Here is a 19,919-nt window from a genome sequence, read left to right on the forward strand (position 1 = left end):
GGAAATCACCTGAAACTCAAATTTTAAGTTTTGCAGGTACATAGCCTTGAGTGGATTGTCAGTACACCAGGTTTACAAATATTTGTGCTTGCTCCGTTTTCCCTACACTAACATAGCACCCATTTTGGGAAACAGGAGGTTAAATATTTCATGAACCCTAAGATACAGAATATCACATTCATTTGAAACGTGGTGCTTTCAGAAAAAAAATTATCTAAAGTTCTGAGTATGAACAGGAAAAGGGGAGGGTGGGCAGAGACAAAACTTCGGTATCTAGAAAACAAATGAGTTCAGGTGGCTTTAGTTGAAATGACTAATTAAAAAGTTGAAAAGCAGGTGAAGCCAATAAGATACAGGAGTGTGAGCTGAGGGTACTCTTTGGGTGAGAGGTTTGCTAGGTGCTCACCACCTTCCCAGCTCGGCTGCTCCCGAATGGCTCTGTATGGAATAATCAGGGCAAGTAGAATTATGTAAAAGAGTTTTCATCACTCTTTTAGTGATAGCAGTATTATTATTTTAATGAGCAGTTTATTCATTATTATTACTGTTCTGTTTTATTAGCCTCTGCTGCTATTTGTTTAAGGAACTGCCTCGTGAGCTGTAAGAGAGAAGTGAATTACGCTGAATCCAACTGATTTTAGCTCATGCTTGCAGGAGTCAAAAAAGAATTGACTGGTTTTATGATCTTGGTGAAATTGGCACAAATATTGCTTTTTGAAAATGTAGAAGCTGCCTACATGGTGCGAAAGGTGTTTCTGTGGTATATTCCCCTTGAATTTGGCAGAAACCAGGTTCTTATGCTATCGGTTTGACTGGGGTCTCTTAATGAACAGCTGTTCCTCATTGGCAGCCACCAGTTTCTTGTGGATTATTCCTGAAACAGCAAGAGACAGCAGCAATCATTTCTGTTACCCTTGACTAAAGGCTGCCTGTCAAAATGTGTCTTCAGTCTCTTGTAGTGAAGATTAGGATATCTTTTCCCAGCTCATGAGAAGTTAGGTGACTTCAAAGGATTTCCCAGCTCACTTCAGAATTCCTCCCAAAAATCTGATTTGTGAATTTTATGAATGAAGAGAAGAAATGTCTTTCAGATCAGGTCAACAGAAACCTTTCCTTCAGGTGAGCCAAAATGCTTTATCTTACCTTTGACATCCTTTATGCAGCTTCTTTTTTGGTGTAAAATGAACACAAAATTTTTAAAAAGTCATTTCGAGGCAGAAAGTTAAAAGTCTAAAAGTTTTATGTTGAGAATGTGGAATTAAGATGCTTTCACAACTTTGAAGCTCTTTGAGACATACTAAGTGAAATATTTATCAGACTAGACCTTTCTAGGGCTAGCTTTGCATGAATGACAGGTTACAAGCAGATTTTACTTAAAATTGTTTTTTTTTTTAATGGTAGCAATGCAAAAGCAGTGCTATTTTGGAAAGTTCCCCTCGGTGAGAGTTGCCACCGCTGCTGAAATTAGTAGCTTCTGCTGTCTGTGATGTGGTAGTACTTTTAGTATAGGTAACCCTCAGTCAAGGTTGGAGACTGGCGTCCCATTTAGTTTCTCACCAGAGAGCTGATGCCATTTTCTCCTTCTGCTCTGGATGTTCTTAATCCGGGTTAGTAATTGCGGTGAGGAGGAAGGAGGAAAACAGACTCCACGAGCCTGGGTGAAATGTAAACTCAGGAGACGCCGCTTTACTTCAGGCTCACGTGGTGGGTAGGGAGGCAGGAGAGGAAGGTGAGCACACACCTGGATCAAGCCAGAATGTTCCCAGGCATTTCTTGGGGTAAATCATGACGGTGTTTTAGCAGCTTTTCTGTCTCTTCTACCTGTTGCCATCAGGGCTTTATCAGCTGGTATCCTCCCCACCCTTCCCTCTAGGAAGCATCAGTGCTGTTTGGGAAGCTGAGGCTCCTGTTACAGGTTACATCTGTTCTTCCTTCAGTCCCTTCCAAGCTCCTGAATGCCCTCAGCAGCCAGGATCATCTTCAACCTCCTCCTCAAATCTCTTTCTGCTTTACTTTTCCCCAGTATACTCTACATCTGGCTGAGACAGTTTTCTTTCTGCTAGCATTTTCACAATATATATGAAAACTCCACCATAATTAAATAAACCAGTGCTGAAACCCCCCAAAGAACAATTATCTTTTCTGTGAAACACTCCCGGCAGAAATCTTGGAAAACGTACATGTAATTAGTACATCGAGCCCCGCTGCAGCATTAAATACAATGCATTAGGGCTTGTAACACCGACTTCTCCGGGATTCCAATTGACCAGCGATAGCAAATTTGTGAGTGTTGTGCAGACTGGCTGGTTTTATACACTTACACACTGTTAGTCTAATGATTTTCAAAGCTATTTAAAGTTTATGCTACCCCAGTCTTCATTACGCTTGGTAGACTGGTCTCTTCCTTATCCAGCGTGCCTCATCCTGCAGGCGGCTTTTCTCTGCCATCTGTATGACCAGGGAGAAGGAATGGTCTTGGAGGTTAGACCACCAGACCAAAAACTTATCAGAATTGGATTAATTTCATGACTGAGCTATAGACTTCCAGCGGATGAATCACTTAGGGCTTGATCTTGGAAGGTATCTGGGCCCCCAAAATGCAGACAGGGTTATTCCAAAATACTTGCACATCCAACCCTCATTGATTGCAGTTGTCTTAGGTGCCTGAACACATCGGTAGGTGCCTGAACACATCGGTAGATGCCTGACAGGATAGAGGCCTGACCCTACGATGACGTCAACAGGAAGACGAAAGAAAACCAGTGGCTTTGTATTAGGTGCTTATTGAGGACAGAGCCATCTTATTTGTCAGCAAGGCTCGGGTGCAAGCTCAGAAGCGCTGCTTTAAAGCCTGGCAGCGTCAATGATGGAGGATGCTGAGCTGGCAGCTCTCTTGCACTTGCTGAAGGGAAAGATTTGCCAAGAGGGTTCATAGCCCTAGAAGTTGTTAGTTCTCCTAACAGCAGGTTGAATTGTCTTTTCTTTTTCCAAATGCGTGTATACGTGCCTGCACACTGAAGAAAAATGGCCTAGAAGAATAATCCTATAGCTCCTAGAGCAGCTAACATGCCAAGTTACCACGAGGATGGAAAGAAAAAATCATGATAGAAAGGGAGATTTCTTACTTAGATTTATTTTTTTTTACCATAAAAAAGGAAGAACGAGCCATGCGTGACAGATATTAAGCATGTTACTTAATTCACTACTGGAAAGTACCCAAACGCTAGGATGACAAGGGAGATATAGGAGAACTGATGTAAAACAGAATATTAGCACTGGAATATGAGCACTACTTTATCTTGAAAGTGCCCCTAATAAATATTTTCAAACGTAAAAGATGATGTGAATCCACTGGGTATTAAAACCTGGAGGGGGAGCTAGTCTGAGAACAGGTTTTGCAAGGAAGATGCTCCTCTGGGGCAATGCTGAGGCTTGGGATGCGCTTCTTCCCTTTGTGGCAGGTGAGCTGCCTGGCTGCCAGCAGAGCTCCAGCAGTGCTGCCGCAAACCTCCCCGGCTGTCGGCCCCCTCCAGCTGCCCTGCACCACTAAAGGATGCAGGTTTCTTTCTTGTAATGAATGTTGAATGACTCCTTATGGGAGAACTCTTGGGTTTGGTTTGGGCTATCATTGATTTCTGCCATCCCTTAGGCATTATCCTGTGGGAACGTCAGAGGAAATGGGGATTTGGTAGTGGGATTTGTGTAAGGGCTGGTTTAACTTAGATGGCTTGCCATTGCTGGGACATCCAGCAGGAGCAAAAATAGTGATGTACTCACTGTTGGGATAGGAGTTAGAAACCCTTTGCTAGAAAAATCTGTGATGGCCTTTTAAAGGGAGCTGCATAACACCATGCACTGTCCTGTAACATGGTTTTATAACGGAGGAAACAGCAGGGTCTGGGCAGTGCGGTGCAGATGCAGAGCAGTCGGAGCTCTGGGGAAACCTTGGTGCGGACAGTCTCCGCTGCTCAGCACAGGGGCAGAGCCCAGAGCCACCACCAGCGCAGGACAGTCTGGTGAGTCACCTGGAGCCGCTCCAAGCCAGCAAGGCTGAAGAAGAGCAGTGGGAAAGCTGTGAGAAACCTACGGCCAAATCTGGTATGAGCTCTAGCAGAGCACAGACCTGCAGGTGACACAGGGCTCAAGGGTCACCAGTCTTTCAGCTGTGAAAGAGGACGCTTACCAGGAGGCATCACAGGAGGAATTTTGTCACTGGAAAGCCTAGAAGAGATGGCAAGTACTGCTGGCAGGAAAGTGAGGACTAATTAAAGGACTAATTACAGCACTGAAAAGTGAAGTTAATGACAACAGTTAAACAAAGCCACATAACAGTATGTAGTAATTTAGTAGTGCCACGTACCTTCTCAACCTGCTGCCTACGAGGTGACAACGCTGCAGGGCTGTAGTAAAGGAAATACCAAGTCCTACAGATAAAAACAAATGTACTTTGAGTGGTTGAGTCTGCTGTCTTTAGAGTGACTGCCACCCCGAGACCTCCAGCATCCACCAGTGGACAGCAGATGAGATTACAGTGCCGTGGTTGCCAGATGCAAGCTGGACGCCAACCCCTCCTACACTTCAGGAGTGATTCTGTGTATGGACAAGGCCTTTTGCACCGCTGCTGAGGTTCTGGGCAGGAGAGCCCTGGCTAAGCCTCCGCATGAGCAGCTGAATTGTCTCCTGGGCTCTCTTTGGCCCTCTGATGTGTGAACACAGAGCGGCGGTGAGGATCCAGCTCTTCTAACCTGTTAAAGCTGTGGATGAAAATACACATCGCTGCCCTTGAAGAAGTGGAATCAGAGGAGTCTGTGATAGGGGAGCGCGGCATGGATGAAAGAAGAATGTGAAGGACTTTGAACATGTAAGAGAATGTGAACAGGGGCGATCCCAGAAGAGAAATTCTTTGGGGAATTAGAAGGAAAATAGATGTTAGGGAGGCAGGATTAAAACTGTTTGAAGTCAGAGGGGGGAAGCTGGATCTTAGTTTTGATCATGAAAAGGCTGAGAGGAGGGTGAGTAATCTGAAATCAAAGTATGAAAGGAAATCAAACCTGAACATTAAACAACCTGCAAATCTCTCTCTTGAAGAGCTGAGATCCAAGGACCCAATAAAGCGAGGTGAGGGGTTTTCTTAGATCCTTGCAGAGGGACAGCCTCCACCTGGAGAAGGGGCAAAAATTCCCTCTGGTCTGACAGAGGGGGAGAGGGAGAATGCTTGCCGTGGCCAAGAAAGTCTCACTCAGTAGGCACCTTGGAGGAAGGACCAGCAGGTTAGCACCCGTATCCCCACCAGAACAAAAGGGACTTTTTCTTTTCATTTTCTAATGGGAGTAATATTTTCTCTCCCTGAAGTGCCCAGTTCTGGCACTGTCCAAATGGCTGAACGTTTTTTGCCTCCGCTGAAGCCCTCGGATGATGCCCCTGAGTCGGGCTGGCTGTGAGCCAGAGGAAAAAATCACGGCTTCTGCACTGAAATCCCTATTTAAGCTGCTGCTGAGCTGTGTGCGCACGTGTGTGTGTGTGCGTGCGTGTGTGAAGTGTCCTGCCAAGTTGATGGGCTGGAGCTTCAGAATTAACAATGTTGACTCAGGCCTGAAGACTTTAAAAGACTTTATATCAACAGATTTTAAAGATCTTAAAATATACAGCTTGAGTAGCCTTAGGTTTCTCAGGCAGCTGCCAAATCAAACTGAATAATAAAATAAAGCTGAATAATAAAGTGATCACAGAGTGTAAGATCAAGACAGGGCCGAGATACAGACACCTCCAGTAATTACTGGGTTGGGAGCAGCCTCCTGACAAGCCTTGAGTTTCCGCTGACATGCTGAGAACCAAAAACAGCAACAAAATTTCCCCAAATGAAAACAGCTCTTCCCTCGCCTCCTGACTTACTCTCTGTTTATTCCTTTTGCTGTCAGCAAGGTAGGAGAGGTGCCAGGTGGGGCAGATGAGATGTTGCTGGTCCAGAGCAATGGTGGTGGGGAGAAGAGCTGGGATCAACCCAGGGCCAGATGGAGCCTGCAGGAAGGGGGATGTCAAAGGAGGACCGGATCCCAAAGAGGGTAATGCTGATGGACACGTGAACCTGGCACCAAAAAGCACCGACCTCTGCTTCTAGACTGCTGCCCACGCCTAGGAGGTCTGTGTCCTCTTGCCCTCTCCCCAGGCGCTGCCAGTGCAAGTCTTAGAGATGCTAGTGTCACCCGTAGCAGCCCAAACTGAACCCAGCAGGGCTGGCTGGGCTACCTGCGATGGCTTCTTGTGCCCACACTGCTCCAGCGTTTCCCATCCACGTGGAGCCATATCACCTTCCGTCTTTCTCTGCTTTTTATTAGAGGTTTTGCTTAAAAGCCAGGAAAAAATCAATATTAAAAGCCTTGTAAGGCCTTTTTTAAAAAATACTAAATTGCCTTGAGATGCTCGTTCTTCATGATTTGTATTGCAATAATGCTACGAAGCTCTAAAAGGCCCAAATAGGAAACTTCAGTTTGCTTTAAAGCTACATATGTTTTGTTTGGGGGCCTAGAGGCTTTTGATGAAAAGATTTCATTTTTTGATAAAAACGTTCTGGCAAAAATGAAGCTATTGAGAAAGGGGAACCAATTTTTATTCCTTTTCGGTGACATTTTTCATGAGATAAAATGTAATTCCTGAGAAGCTCTAACCCTGGTCCTTTTTCATTCTTAAAATGTTTCTTTCTCTCTAGGCTCTCGGCATCTATTTCCCATTGTCCTTTCAGAGTGCCAGGGCAAATATATCTTTCTATTTTGGTATTGTCAAGAGGTAAGGTTTGTAGGGAAAGGTAATATCTTTTCTTAGAGCAACTGATAGAACTGGGAAAGAAAGGACTTATTTTTGGGTATAGAAGCCCTGTCTGGCTCTTTTGTTTATAAATTACCCTTCTATTCTCCTGGAGACCTTCCTGTCTCTACGCTGCACTCTTTTAGCCCTAGCATATATACTCAAAAAGTGTGCTCATCATTTATCTTTACTGCTACTGCAATCTTCTCATCACCTCTGCTTTCTTTCCTTCTTCAGCTACTTACTCTTCTCTGTTTTGCAGTCTTCTCAAGTGGCATCTGTAGCTGATATTTTATTACTTGTGTATGCCTTTTTCTAATCCTCCATTATTTGGGGCATATCCTTTGTTATCTGTGTTAGTCTTTTCTATGCCCTGGGGATATTTATTGCTAATTGATTCACATAAATGGGAAGGTAAATATTCATTTCTCTTAGAATACACATTTTACTCGCAACGGGACAGTCCCCAGAGCTTTTATACCTTCTTTCTTTCCTTTGTGGTGTTATGCGTAGCTGAAGCTGAAACAGAATAAAGCACACCTCTGGTAAGGTCTGCACGGCCCCAAGCAGCATATTTGGGACTTGCATTGCTGCCTTTGAGACTCAGTGACCACACTGGGAGATGTAACAGTTTCCACAGAAGTCAGTGTTGAATGTACCTCCACTTCTCTGTGGGGGAAATATCCCCTGCAAGCTGTTAAAAAGGACAGACAGACTGACGGAGGCTCGGGGAGGAGGGAGGGAATCAGTTCTGTTCAACATTTCCATTAACAACCTGGATGATGGAATAGATAGTAGGCTTATTAAATTTACAGATGGCACCAAGCTAGGAGGGACTGCAAATATATTGGACAACAGGATGAGAATTCAAATGAGTTCAAAAATTGGAGAAATGGTTTGGGAAAAAAAAAAAAGGAATTAAATTAGAGACAAGTGCAACGCATGAAACTCGGGCTGGAATAATCAATGCACAGAGGGTGAGGCAGAGGTTCTGCAGAAGGGGAGCTGATGAGGAGAGGAAAGTAAAGGTTGGACCAGAAGGTCAGCAAGTCTCAGTGTCATGTTGGTGGGAAGAAAGGGCAAATATAGGTAGGACAACAAGTAACATGCTCCTTTTACAGCAACAGTGATGCAGGCTAGGTATTAGAGAGGCCTTTTGATGGTGAGCAGTGTTCAGCACGGGATGAGGATGCAGAGGAAGAAGATGCTGTATCAGAGATGATACAGCTATGGGGCAGGGGTATGAGCAGCAACTCACAGCATCACAGAATGCTGGGGGTTGGAAGGGACCTTCAGATGCCATCTAGTCCAACCCCCTGCTAGAGCATGGTCACCCAGAGCAGGTTGCACAGGAACGCGTCCAGGTGGGTTTGGAATATCTCCAGAGAAGGATACTCCATGCCTCCCTGGGCAGCCTGTGCCAGGGCTCTGCCACCCTCAAAGTAGAGAAGTTTTTCCTCGTGTTAAGATGGAATTTTCTGTGTCCCAGCATGCACCCACTGCCCTTTGTGCTGTCACTGGGCACTGAAAAGAGCCTGGGCCCATCCTCTTGCCACCCACCCTTTAGGTATTGTTGAGATCCCCTCTCAGCCTGCTCTTCTCCAGGCTGAACAGCCCCAGGTCCCTCAGCTGTTCCTTATCAGAGAGGTGCTCCAGTCCCCTCATCATCTTCGTAGCCTCCGCTGGACTCTCCCCAAGATCCCCGTTGGATGTGCTTCTCACCCTTGTGCCCCACACTTCCACAGCAGAGACTTGACTTGTGGAGAGACCGATGGCTCATGTAGATCCCACTGGAGCTCTGCACAGCCCACTCTGTCCCCATGGCCCAGGAGGCAGTGACAGCTCCACGGTCTCCCCTTGCTACCGGCCTCTCTCCGCATCGCTGCCCCGGGCTTTGACCCAAGCCGAGGTGCTGCTCCAGGTTGTGAGCATCAGTTTGTCTTGGTAATGTAAGGAGCAGCCTGTAGGTAGACCAGGAAACCAGGCTTTTCTGGTTTCTTTTTTTTCTCGCTTCACTAGACGTTAACGCTTCTGGTAAGAGGAGGATATGAGTTTAACTGTGCTCTTGGCCTTGAGGCTTTAGGTATCAAGGAGAGATTATTTCAGAGATCAAACTGAATGCTGATTTGAGGGAGTAGCTCATCCCTTTGGAGTGCTCCAGAAGGAAAAGGGAACATTGTCAGTTCAATCTACTGTGGAATTTATAGTATTAATGATCTGAAGAACACTTTAGGGATTTCTGTCAGATGTCTATTTTAATTTAAACTCTTGGGTGTTTAACTACCCAAAATATTGAGTTCTAGTCATTATAAAAACTAATAACTGGCTTATTTTCCTGCTAATTCAGAAACTGAGGTTAATTATCTATAGTGAAGGGATATGGTACTAATCTAAAGTCTACCTGAATAAGACACTGTGGTTAATTGATTCCCCCTGAAATGACAAAAGATTTCTTCAGAGAGAAAAGAGGTTTAGTATTCTGGGCTTTCTCGAAGGTACTAGCTTTTGCTTCTCATGAACGGGTTTTTTGTTTGGCTTTATCAGCTGTACCTTATCCTTTTCTTACCGTTATTACTGGTTTGTTTTTATGAAAAAAAATATTGGATGGTTATGAATTTTTCAGGTGAGAGCCCATCTGCTGCATCCCTTTTGGTACACAATACGCCTTGTATACCAGGTGCTTATAACAATACATTCCCCCACCGAAGTCCATGGGAATTGTTTGATGTCCAACCCACACACATGGCATTGTGCCTATGAACTTGGCATCCGTGTTGGATCCAGATACTTGGGTGCTTCAGCAGAGCTGCGGGCTTCTGGGTGAGCACAGTCAGGATTTGGCCCAGCTGACTTCTGAAATCACGTTAATCTCAGAGCTGAAATTGCTTCCTCCCTCTCTGTCCCCTGTTCTCTCTGCTCTGCCGTTCCCTTTCTCAAGGGCTCTGAATCTGCCCGCTCTCCCACTAGTTTATTTAATAAAAATTACTTTCTAAGCCAACCGCAAGCAGCTAAAAAAATTAATTTAAACTTCCCCTAAAGTGTATTTGTCAATGTCCACTGTTGTAATTCATTACGTTGTATCCTAGCGTACCCTGAACATGGCAGTGTCAGAATTCTGATGATGTAGTGCAGTCTCCATGTATAATATATCACGAGAACAGTTTCAACTTGGATGATATATGAAGCCAGCCTGGGAGGATTTTGAAAATAGACCTAAATTTGAGAATTTTTTTCTGTAACTTTGAGTGGTTGAAGGCTTCACCTGAAGCATTTACTGAGTATCTAAATGTCTTTTCCCTTGCCAAGCAAGAGTTAGCAATGTCAGTTAACCTACTGGGGCTTTGCCTCTTGGCTGACCAAATTGCAAGCCCTATGGTTGCATCACATCTATGTACCTAGCTTATTTTGCAGTACCGCCTTGACATGGTTGTGTTTAAAACAAAATACTGAATATGATTACAGTCTAAATTGGACAATGTGTAGATCAGATGGGCTTGTGAGTGATGGGATTATGTATGGCCAGGTTGGACGGGGCTTTGAGCAACCTGATCTAGTGGGAGATGTCCCTGCCCAGGGTTGGAACTAGATGATCTTTAACGTCCCTTCCAACTCTACCCATTCTATGGTTCTGTGCAGATGTGATGAGCATGGTGGGGTTTTTTTTTTACTGTTTTTTTTTTTTTACATGTTTTTACTGCATGCGATCAAACATTCCCATCTGAATATTGTACATCTGAGTAGAAAGCATCAGGCTTTTCTAATAAAAACTGTTTCATAAAGAGTGCGTTGGTTGGTGTATCTGGGTGTAACTGAACACTGAGAGGGCAGGGAAACAAGAAGGAGCTGAGAACAAAAGCTGGAATGCGTAAAGCAAGAGCAGATAAATAGGAGGGCAAAAACAGCAGGAAGAGGGAGGAAGAAGTGGGAAAGAAAATGGGAACAACCATTGATCTTTGCTTACGGGCAAATAGCTTGTTACCAGGGCAGGGCAGGACTTTCTCTTGAAATTGTTTTTCAGTGCAAACTTTAGAAAAATAAAATAGAAACATGAGCCGAGAGCATCTACCTTTTCTTCCTCCTACTTCACATAAAAATGCAACTCCTCACTGACAAAGCCGCCACATGTTCCACCCATATCTCTTTTTATGAGAGAGGGGTCTGAGCTTGTGCAGTGGTGGCAGGTGAGCGTGACATGGACTTAGCACTGCCATGCTGCACCCCATCAGTAGGAAGCAATTCCTGTGCTTTTCAGAGTAACTATCTTGGATTGTCAGGCTGCGGTAGAGGGAAAAATATCTGAGCGTGTGAAGGAGCGTTTAAAGTGTTATCTAACAGTAGTAAGCATTTAGCCCAACTCAATGTTCAAACTTAATTACCAGGAAAATGCTATACATTATGAAGATTTAAATCATTTAACAAGCCTTGTTTGAGTCTTAATACTTTTTTATTACTGCCTTTTTCATATGCTTTTTACTTGCCAGGACAAAAGCAATAGTTATCATATACTCCCGGCACAGTGATCACCTCTTGTCTTGCACAAGGCGCTTTTCATTAGGAGAAAATAATAAAGTAGTTTGCTCTGCTGATGCCTAAATCTGAGGGGAAGGAAAGACAGAAGCCCTTTTGTAGCCAGCCTGTTTCTGTACAAACTTCAGCAGGTTTTGGAGTGGGGACGATGTTCAGCACCCAAGGGATTGGCCCTGGTGTGGTAACTCCTGACACGCACTGGAGTTAGCAGCTGCTTGTGATGATTTATATTTAGATGCCATGCTACATCCACACCTGAAGAAACAGCTGTAACAGGGAAAGAAAGGGGAAATATTTTAAGCCGAAAGAGCAAATTGAACAAAGAGGTAAATGCTGGGCTAGGGCTTGCTTACCCCTTGTCTAAACTAAAGCCCTTACTAGGGCCACGGTTTGATGGGAAAAGTAAATCTGATTTTGGGACATCAAACACCCAATGCCATAGCGGTGCCAAGGCGTGTAGTGCTGATGTGGCACAGACTCTCTCTGCTCATCCAAGACCTGTGAGGAGCTGGAGTACTGGTCAGAGTCTGGCTCCCACCATATCCCTTCCCTGTGTTTTTCTCCCTGCTGGCTCCCTGACTCCTAGCCCCTTCTCCCCTGCCCAGCGCAGACCAGGGGATCTGCAGTGCAAACCCTTGGAGAAGGCTCCGAGTCGGATGGAGGGAGCTCAGCCCTCCTCATTGGGCAGGAGGTGGCACCCCGCTGGAGCGCCTGCCTGCCCGCCTGCGCTGCCGGTGGCGTTCTGATGGGCTGTAAATAAACCTGCCCCAGTCACTGATTCACTCTGCCGTGGCTCCGGCGCTTTGGCTGGTTTATGGGTCACCAGATGTTCCTGCCAGAGGGATGCAATGTGTGCGCGCCGTAATGGGTTCCGAGCGATCCCTCCACTGAGTAACAACCCTCCACAAATTCTCTGTGTTAAGCATGGATCAAAGATATAATATATGTGTCTCCCTAGGCAGTAAAGTCCTAATTCTACCTTCTGCTGAAGTAGCCTAATTTAGTGTGTAAGCTTTTCTGTGTGGCCAACCTCTGTATAGTAGTCTGGGACACGGACCTACTGGATTTACAGATTTGGTGATGAGAGGCTCTTTTCTTTTGCCCGTGTAATTAGATACTGTCTAAGCACTTGCACTTTGCTGTTTAACATCTTTTCGGAGCAGTTGTTATTTTTTTTTTTTATTATTCTTGTGATCCCTAATATTTTCAATATCCTGACGAATACCCAGTCCTCCATTGACTCCTGTGTGAGATGAATGCTTCCGATGCCTCCTGTGGCGGGCAGTTCTAGGGCTTACGTGTTGTGTAAGGCCGATTTCTTCAAATAAGTCGTAAATTATCGGTTCTCACGCTTGTCCCTTGTGCCCCCAGCAGGTAGCCGTTACAATGGTGCTGGTTAAATTGGCCCCAGTGCTGCAGGCAGCGCAGGTCAGCAAACCCATGGTTGAAGTACCACTGCAACAGAACAAAGAAGCAGCAGAACCGCATTAGCAATGAATGCAGTAAGCATTTGCATTTTCATGGAAATCTGATGCTGTTTCATCTAATCAAAGATTGTACTTTTTTCCCCAAAGTCTTATGTCTCAATCTATAACTGACACGCTGTGAAATATCTGAAATCCACTTGAAAGCCCATGGGATCATTGCTGAATTCCACAGCCTTTTAACATATGCAATTACACTAAGATACACAGAAATTACTGTCTCTTTTTTCACAGGCTTTTCTTCTAGTTCTGTGGAAGGCATATTTGCACCGAGGGGAGAATTTTAATTCTCACCCATAAGACTCTTGTTCATTTTTGCCAATAACTTTTATGATTGTCTGCACTTTCACAGGCTATGTGCATCCAATACCGTGACTTAACTGTTTCAAGATTTTCTAGTTTCTTACTTAAAAAGAGTAAAAAATAATATTGTGAAAAATTTGTTACAGTTGCTTCTAGCTTTTTGAGTTAGCGTAAGTCTCCAGACTTTGACTTGTGAAATATGTGTCTCTGAGATGCTCTAAGCACTGGAAATGGAACTCAAATCTAGTTTCTAAAGCTCAACATCTGCATTTCCATTTGTAGACAGACCTGGCATGGAGGGAGCTTGCTCTTGCTTACGCTGTTGTTCCTCCCTTGTTCTCCGCATCACCTTCGTTTATTGGCATATGGGCTGATAATTCCAGGGCTGCTCTCTGGCCCATCAGCTTTCAGCTGTGTCCCCCAGGTGAAATGAGCCCAAACAAGTTGGGAGAGACTGTTCGAATCTGTTCCACGCAGACTGAAAGGAAGGAAAAGGAAAGCCAGCATTCATCATTCAAAAGATAAACATTTGACAGCACAGCTTGACTATGTCAGGAACACTTCTGTTTTAATAGTATGCCTGCAAGCTTTCAAAACAAGTGTTTACCTGTCACAATAAACAGTTATGAGTGAAGTACACAAAACACACTAAACTCTGCGCTGGCAATCTTCCAGAAATGCCATGTGCAGTTAAACTCTTGAGCTTGTCATTCCATCCAACATAAATCTCTTCAGTTGTCTTCTGTCTTCTTCAGTGTATACTGTGGGACTTTTCTGATTGCCTTGAAGACATCTGTCTTGGATACATACAAAATCCCGGGAAGTACAGCAAGTGTCTGGACTTGACAGGCACATTAAGGCCTAACTCTTAACAGCTGCAATTAATTCACTAATGGCTCCTGGTGAGGCTGGATGTCTTATTTTGCTACGCTGAAAACAAATTGGTATGTATACAAAGTACAAATCCCTGCTCGTGATTGCATTGGCAGTAGGTGCTCTTAGTGGAGGTGTGGAGTAGAGCCGATGGGGGCAAATGGCTTCGCTTAGGTGTTGGATCAAACCCCTAGATTTGGATCTTCTGGTGACTTGAGAGGAGTGAAGGGTCTGATCTAGTGGCTGGCCTGGCCTGGGTCTGAATCTGACACGGGAGAAGGTCAGAAGTTTGCTTGGCTGGAGTTTTCTTTGACCATGCCAAACAATGAGAATTCCCACTTTTTCAGAGATGTTATTTCACTCGGTAGGACTTCCTGCCAAGTCTAACGCTGTTCAGTATGCTGGAAAAACAGCTAAAGTCAATAAATACAGCCCATAAAAATAAAGTCTGGCACAACGTTTGCACAGGAAACAATTACGTCTTGCCTTTTTTTTTTTTTTTTTAAGCCATTTCAATAGCTCTAAGAAAGGCTAGGAGAGCAAGAGGGATTTCCTCCTGTATACACATTTTAGTGTGATGTTTCACTGCTTTGTGGTAAAGTATAGGTCAGCCTTGGCTTGCCCAGGTAGTGTGGTCTGGCCAGAATGCAGTGGTTAAAATGTCCGCCTTCTGCTCCCCTGCTGGGGGAACAACAGTCGAAATGGGAATTGGGAATCTCAGACCTGAGGTTACTGGGTTTAGTTTTTGGCTCTTGTATCGTGTAAAACACTTGCAAATCAAGAAAATACGGATTGTAGGGGAAACGGTTCTCAAGACAGTGCAGTCAGTTCTACAATGCTTTTCAGGTCTGCCTGGGATATGTTTCTTGAGCTTGGTGAGCCTTTTCTCAAGAAATTCCTGGCCTGTTGTGGAACTCCTGGTCTAAAACTGAGACTTGCGCCACCCCCTCCCACCTGGGCACTCGCTGGGGACCTCAGTGCCAGTTGTCACATCTCCCGACTTCCAGGTGAGCTCTGTAAGCACCAGATGTTTGGTTTTCTCCCTTGCTCTGTGTGGCCTCTTGCAATAGCCTCCTTCCTTCCCTCACGTTAGTCCTTGGGCACCCTCTCGATTCAAAGGAGATGCGCTCAGGGCTGCTGCCGAGCGGACCCTTGCTCTCGCCTCTCCCGTAGCCAGTGTGGGTGGCCTTCTCCCTTGACTCCCATGCAGCATTTCAAAAAGGCCTCATTTTTGTTCCAACGCAGAATGTGAAAGGCTTTCAACATCTCCATTAAAAAACAAAAATTCCAGCATTTGTGCTCCCCGTTTTCCTTCCAAGAGCACAGTGAGAAAAGGGAAGGTCTGCCCTTGTTCAGTCCTGGCAAGTCCAATCTAGAGCTGTGTAAAAATGCATCTAAAAAAAGGACCTTTCTTCCAATAAATGGCCATTTAATGAATAAAAGAGAAACAATTGAAGTCTGCAGTAATAGAACAATTATGTGCTGTTGTGCGTTCCAGCTGGCTACACATTGAACAGTTCTTACAAATTGCCGGAAATGCAGCAGCACACGGATCCGATACGTTTCAGGACAGTCATTATTAAGAAGAAATACCATGTGTCAATCTGCTGAAGCCCTCCGAGGGCATTATCCTCCTAAAATCCCTTAATTACTGCGCTGGGGCTCATGTATGAGCCTGGCCCACAGTGTGTGCGAGAGGGAGAGTGCTGGAAGCAGTAACCCCAGAGTGATGTTCATTAACTTTCTCTGTCTCTGCTCTTTCCTCTGCTGGGCAGGAGAGGCAAGAAAGCTGGTTAGGAAGGCTGGAGAGAGGCAAAGAAGAGACCCAGGTTGAGAAGGTCTGAATAACTACGGTGGAACAGGTAAGGAAATCAGAGTAGCAGAAATGCAGATCCTGAGGTAGGAGGGGACATGTGGACACACAGAAAGGACAACAAAGAGGCAAGGAAGACAATGCAGCCAGTGGAAGCTGTGCCTGTGAACCCCACGTGCTCGCTCTTCACACACGTTTCTTTGATATTTATTTATATTGGTATTCAGATGGCAATGAGGAAGATGAAAATGGCACTGGAAGGCAGCTCTGTGTGTGCTGACCACGCTACTTAACAAAGCAAATCACCCACCAGTGTCGTCGGTCAGAGGTTTGGGGCCAGGGTTGGCCCCATTGGAGCCTCCAACCAAAGAGTAACTGGGTCAGATTTGCACTCCACAATGTGTAGTGCTGCCCTAAAGCAGCGTAATGCCATTTAAGTTGCTAAATCACTGCCAGTCTGCTTGTTCTTCAGATTCAGGATTTTAATCAATGTTTCAATGGTAATTGAACCATTTGATGGGCATTTTTGGGTGCGCAAATAGGAGAAAACCTGTCGAGGAGATTGTGGTTTGGTAACGGCACAATGGCTTTGGTCTCCGGCGAGGTCCTCACCATCCCACTTGGCTGATTTCATCATGGTCTTCAGTCACTCAAAAACCAGTAAGGTCATGAGAGGTGTTCAGAGCGCTGATTAAACATGATACAAACATCTGTGCTGTGTTAGATCTGTGGAAGGAATTTAAATGTCTGAAGAGCAGAGGAGTAGGGATTAACGAGCTGTGAAGGAAGGAGATGTATTTAAGGTGTTTGTGAATAGGGAGAGGACTAAATTCCTGCTCCATATTTAAGATATTAAAGCTACTTTGCAGGTCTTTTTTCTTTCAAAAGAAAGCCTGAAAGCCCCCGCAGTTCTGAGTACTTGTCAGGGATGTAATGATGGAAATTTTGTCAGCCTCGCTTTGCATAATAGGGATCATTATGTGATGGTAAATTTCTCTGTATGTTCTGTATGTACCTAATGTGGGAGGAATAAAATATTCCTGAGGTTTCTTTTGCAGAGCTTGTCAATGAACGCACTGGGTCAGATTGTCTTCTCATTTATTAGCAGGAAAAGCTAAGATGACTTTATGCAAGCACAACAGGAGGAAATCACAGTGCTGGGAGAATCAGGCTTATTGTTTCAAATCCTTCCAGCCTGACAGGTACTTTCTGTCTTGCATCGGCTGTATTTTAAGTTCACGTTGGGAAGCTCTGCTTCCTCCCTGAGCTCCTCCAGTACTGCTGTGACAGCACCGGGTGACCTGCACCCAGGTGGACAGTGGCATTGCTCTTGTGTGTTCCCTGCCCAGTCCCTGCCCATCTCCACATCAGAAGCGGGGCTGGGATGGTGGGCAAGCAATCACCTGGTTATGAGCTGGGTGAATTGTCCCGAGAGGCTGCAGAGGCCTCTAGATCATCGTGTCGGTGCTGCTGCTTTAGGAGTTTCTAACCACTGCAGAAATCCTTGCCACAAATATAAGCTGTAGGGTTTTTTTCAGAGGGTCCCCCAAGACTTTTTGAGGACTTGGGAGTGTCCCGCGCGCCTGTGAAGAGCAGGCCACTAAGTCCTAACTTGGGCTCACACAAACCACAATTGCCTGCTTAAGTAAACATATGTCAAATAATAATGGTTAATAATAGCAGGTAGGAGTTTCAGAGGAGTTTGTCTGATTTTAACAACTGTCTCCCTTCTGCTCCTTATATATCTCAGTAAGAAGTACATGGGGAGGAGTGTTAGCCAGTACTTAGAATCAAAGAATCATATAATGGTTAGAGTTGGAGTGGATCTTAAAGGTCATCTAGTTCCAACTAGATGCCCAAAGTGGCCACATGGTCACCTGGAGCCACCGAGGGACGGGGGACATCCTGGTCCTGCCTGCAGTGTCCTGCCATGCTCTCATTTTCATCCAAGTTGTTCAGGAACTGCTGCTGTCTGATGATGCTGCAAGTGGCTTCCTTGGCACCCGTAGGACACATTTGGGTACCTGGAGCTGAGAACAGAGCTAAATGGCATTCAGCAGTAAAGTTAGTATGTTGGAATGAATTATGCTTTCCAATGGGCAAGGCAATGTGTCCTTTCCATGCAGTAAGTAGGTATTTGTTCAAAACAATGAGACTCCATAGCCTAGTTTAGTACTTAATCAATTTATGTGGTTAGCTAAAGTACCTGCATATGCCCTTAATAAGCAGTGACGCCCTTTTCCTAGAGCACTGCTATGCACTTACAGAGAAATTACATTTTTAATTATGCCACACAAGACTAATGGAAAATCTAATTATGACAGTGGTATTTTTCAACTTTTGTACAAACAGTGTGTTTTCTGAAATGCAGTTGCAAGTGTTGGCTCTGCTGTAGAACTCCAGGAGAGGAAATGGATTCTGCTCAGAGTTTGTACCATGCTTCCCTTTATTATTTATTAATCACTGCAGTGTATTATTTGTATGCTGTCATAGATGTCCTGGTAGTTGATGCAGTAAAACAGACAAATGAGAGTCCTTGCTCACAAGATTCTCTCTGGTCTAAACCAAGCGCTTCTGTAAGCAGTGGAAACACTGAAGCTGCTTCTCAGGGATTTGTGCCTTGTCTTTTGATTCCCTGATGTCTAATGTGGTGTGAACTCTGATTGCAATGCTTTGCATGGATTAGGATGTTCACAGGTTTCCTTCATGCCTAATTGGGGTTCAGCTCATGTTGGAGCCTCTTCCTTCATGGGGACGATGGGCAAATAATTTAGACCGGGACCTTGCTCCTTCCTTCTCCTCCCTCCCAGGTGACCAGGTGCTCACCAGCTTTATGTGGTCATGGTTTCTCTGGTAACTCCAACCCACTGGAGTGTTTATAAGGAGATTGTGTGGACCAAAAGCCACTCCTCTACGCAGGTTTTCCCCTTTGTGAGCTCCACGCAGTCACAGTGATTTCTGTGAGAGCTGGCCAATACTTTCTGCAAACTCGTCAATATTTGTGGCACTTTAAAACAGCGTGAGCTGTCTTAGTTTGGCTCTTGTTTATTCGAAGAGAAAAGATGGGATTTTCAGTGCTATTCAGGGTTGATCTAAGCCTGCTTCTACTCAGTACCCAGCGTGAGCATCATCAGGGATGGAGTTAGGACAACTGAGCTGTTCTGCACATCTTGTCCCTCGTGCAGATGGATTTGCCTTGGGGAAGAGGAGCCCTACAGTCACTCCTCCCGAGCCATGGCAGCTCACTGGCGGTGGCCCAGATTTGCTGTGAGTAGCTATCAATTTAATTGATAACATCAGACCAAACCCCGGAGCTTTTCAAAAGATTTTACTTCAGCGTCTAAAAAGTCAGTCAGGTTCTTAATTACCATCCAGTTTGTATTCAGAGGGGTACAGACAACCTTTTGTTCATAAACTGAGGGCGAGCTCTCTCTGGTCACTCTCTCTCCCCAGCTTGAAACGTCTGGCAGGCAGGGATTTTCCCTCCCTGTGCCTGCGTACGACATCGGGCACTGGAGGTGCTCCTCTGAGTTAATGTAGTGTTATTCACAGTAACAGAATTGCACTGGTACAGCAGGGAGGAAATGCCACACGCAGGCTGAAGTTCATCCCAATGACTGTCCCTGAAAGCCTGCCAGAGCTGCAGAGGAATGTAGCACCCTGATGAAGGGAGCAGAGCTCTCCGGCATGGGGGCAAGCTGAGCTTCTCAGGCCAAATCCTTGGTTCTGTTGAATTCCTCACAGAGAACTGCCTGGAGAAAAACTTCATGGCATTCTAAAGGTGATCTGCTTCTGAGGATCCTTTTCAGAGCAGAGCTAGAGCACCAGGATATTTCAAAGTAATGTTTTCACTTGTCAATGGAACAAGTACACCCTGGAACCTGACTTGGTCAGATGTGTCCTCCTGGGTGTGGCTCCCTCTGCCCCACGTGTGACCGGGATGATACGTTTAACAGGACCCATCTCACTTTCCAGGTGTACTATGTGATGGATCAGAAGCAAAACGTGTTGCTCTGAGCTCATATTTTTTCTTGGCTCCTTTAAAACCGTTTGTTCTGCTTGGATGCTTTGTGGTTACTAATAGATAACATTATGGGAAGGACTGTAAAACCTTATCA

The 19,919-nt window shown here is 45.1% G+C and overlaps 1 long non-coding RNA gene across 1 annotated transcript; it reads left to right on the forward strand.

The window, feature by feature from the left end:
• Positions 1-919: 919 nt before the first annotated feature.
• LOC141746692 (uncharacterized) lies at positions 920-15,850 on the forward strand. Its single transcript, XR_012588461.1, has 3 exons — positions 920-1,119; positions 14,835-14,995; positions 15,764-15,850. It is a non-coding gene; the product is annotated as an uncharacterized LOC141746692 (long non-coding RNA).
• Positions 15,851-19,919: the final 4,069 nt, after the last annotated feature.

This window comes from Larus michahellis, chromosome 7 (genome assembly GCF_964199755.1).
Source record: "Larus michahellis chromosome 7, bLarMic1.1, whole genome shotgun sequence".
NCBI classification, from domain to species: Eukaryota; Metazoa; Chordata; class Aves; order Charadriiformes; family Laridae; genus Larus; species Larus michahellis.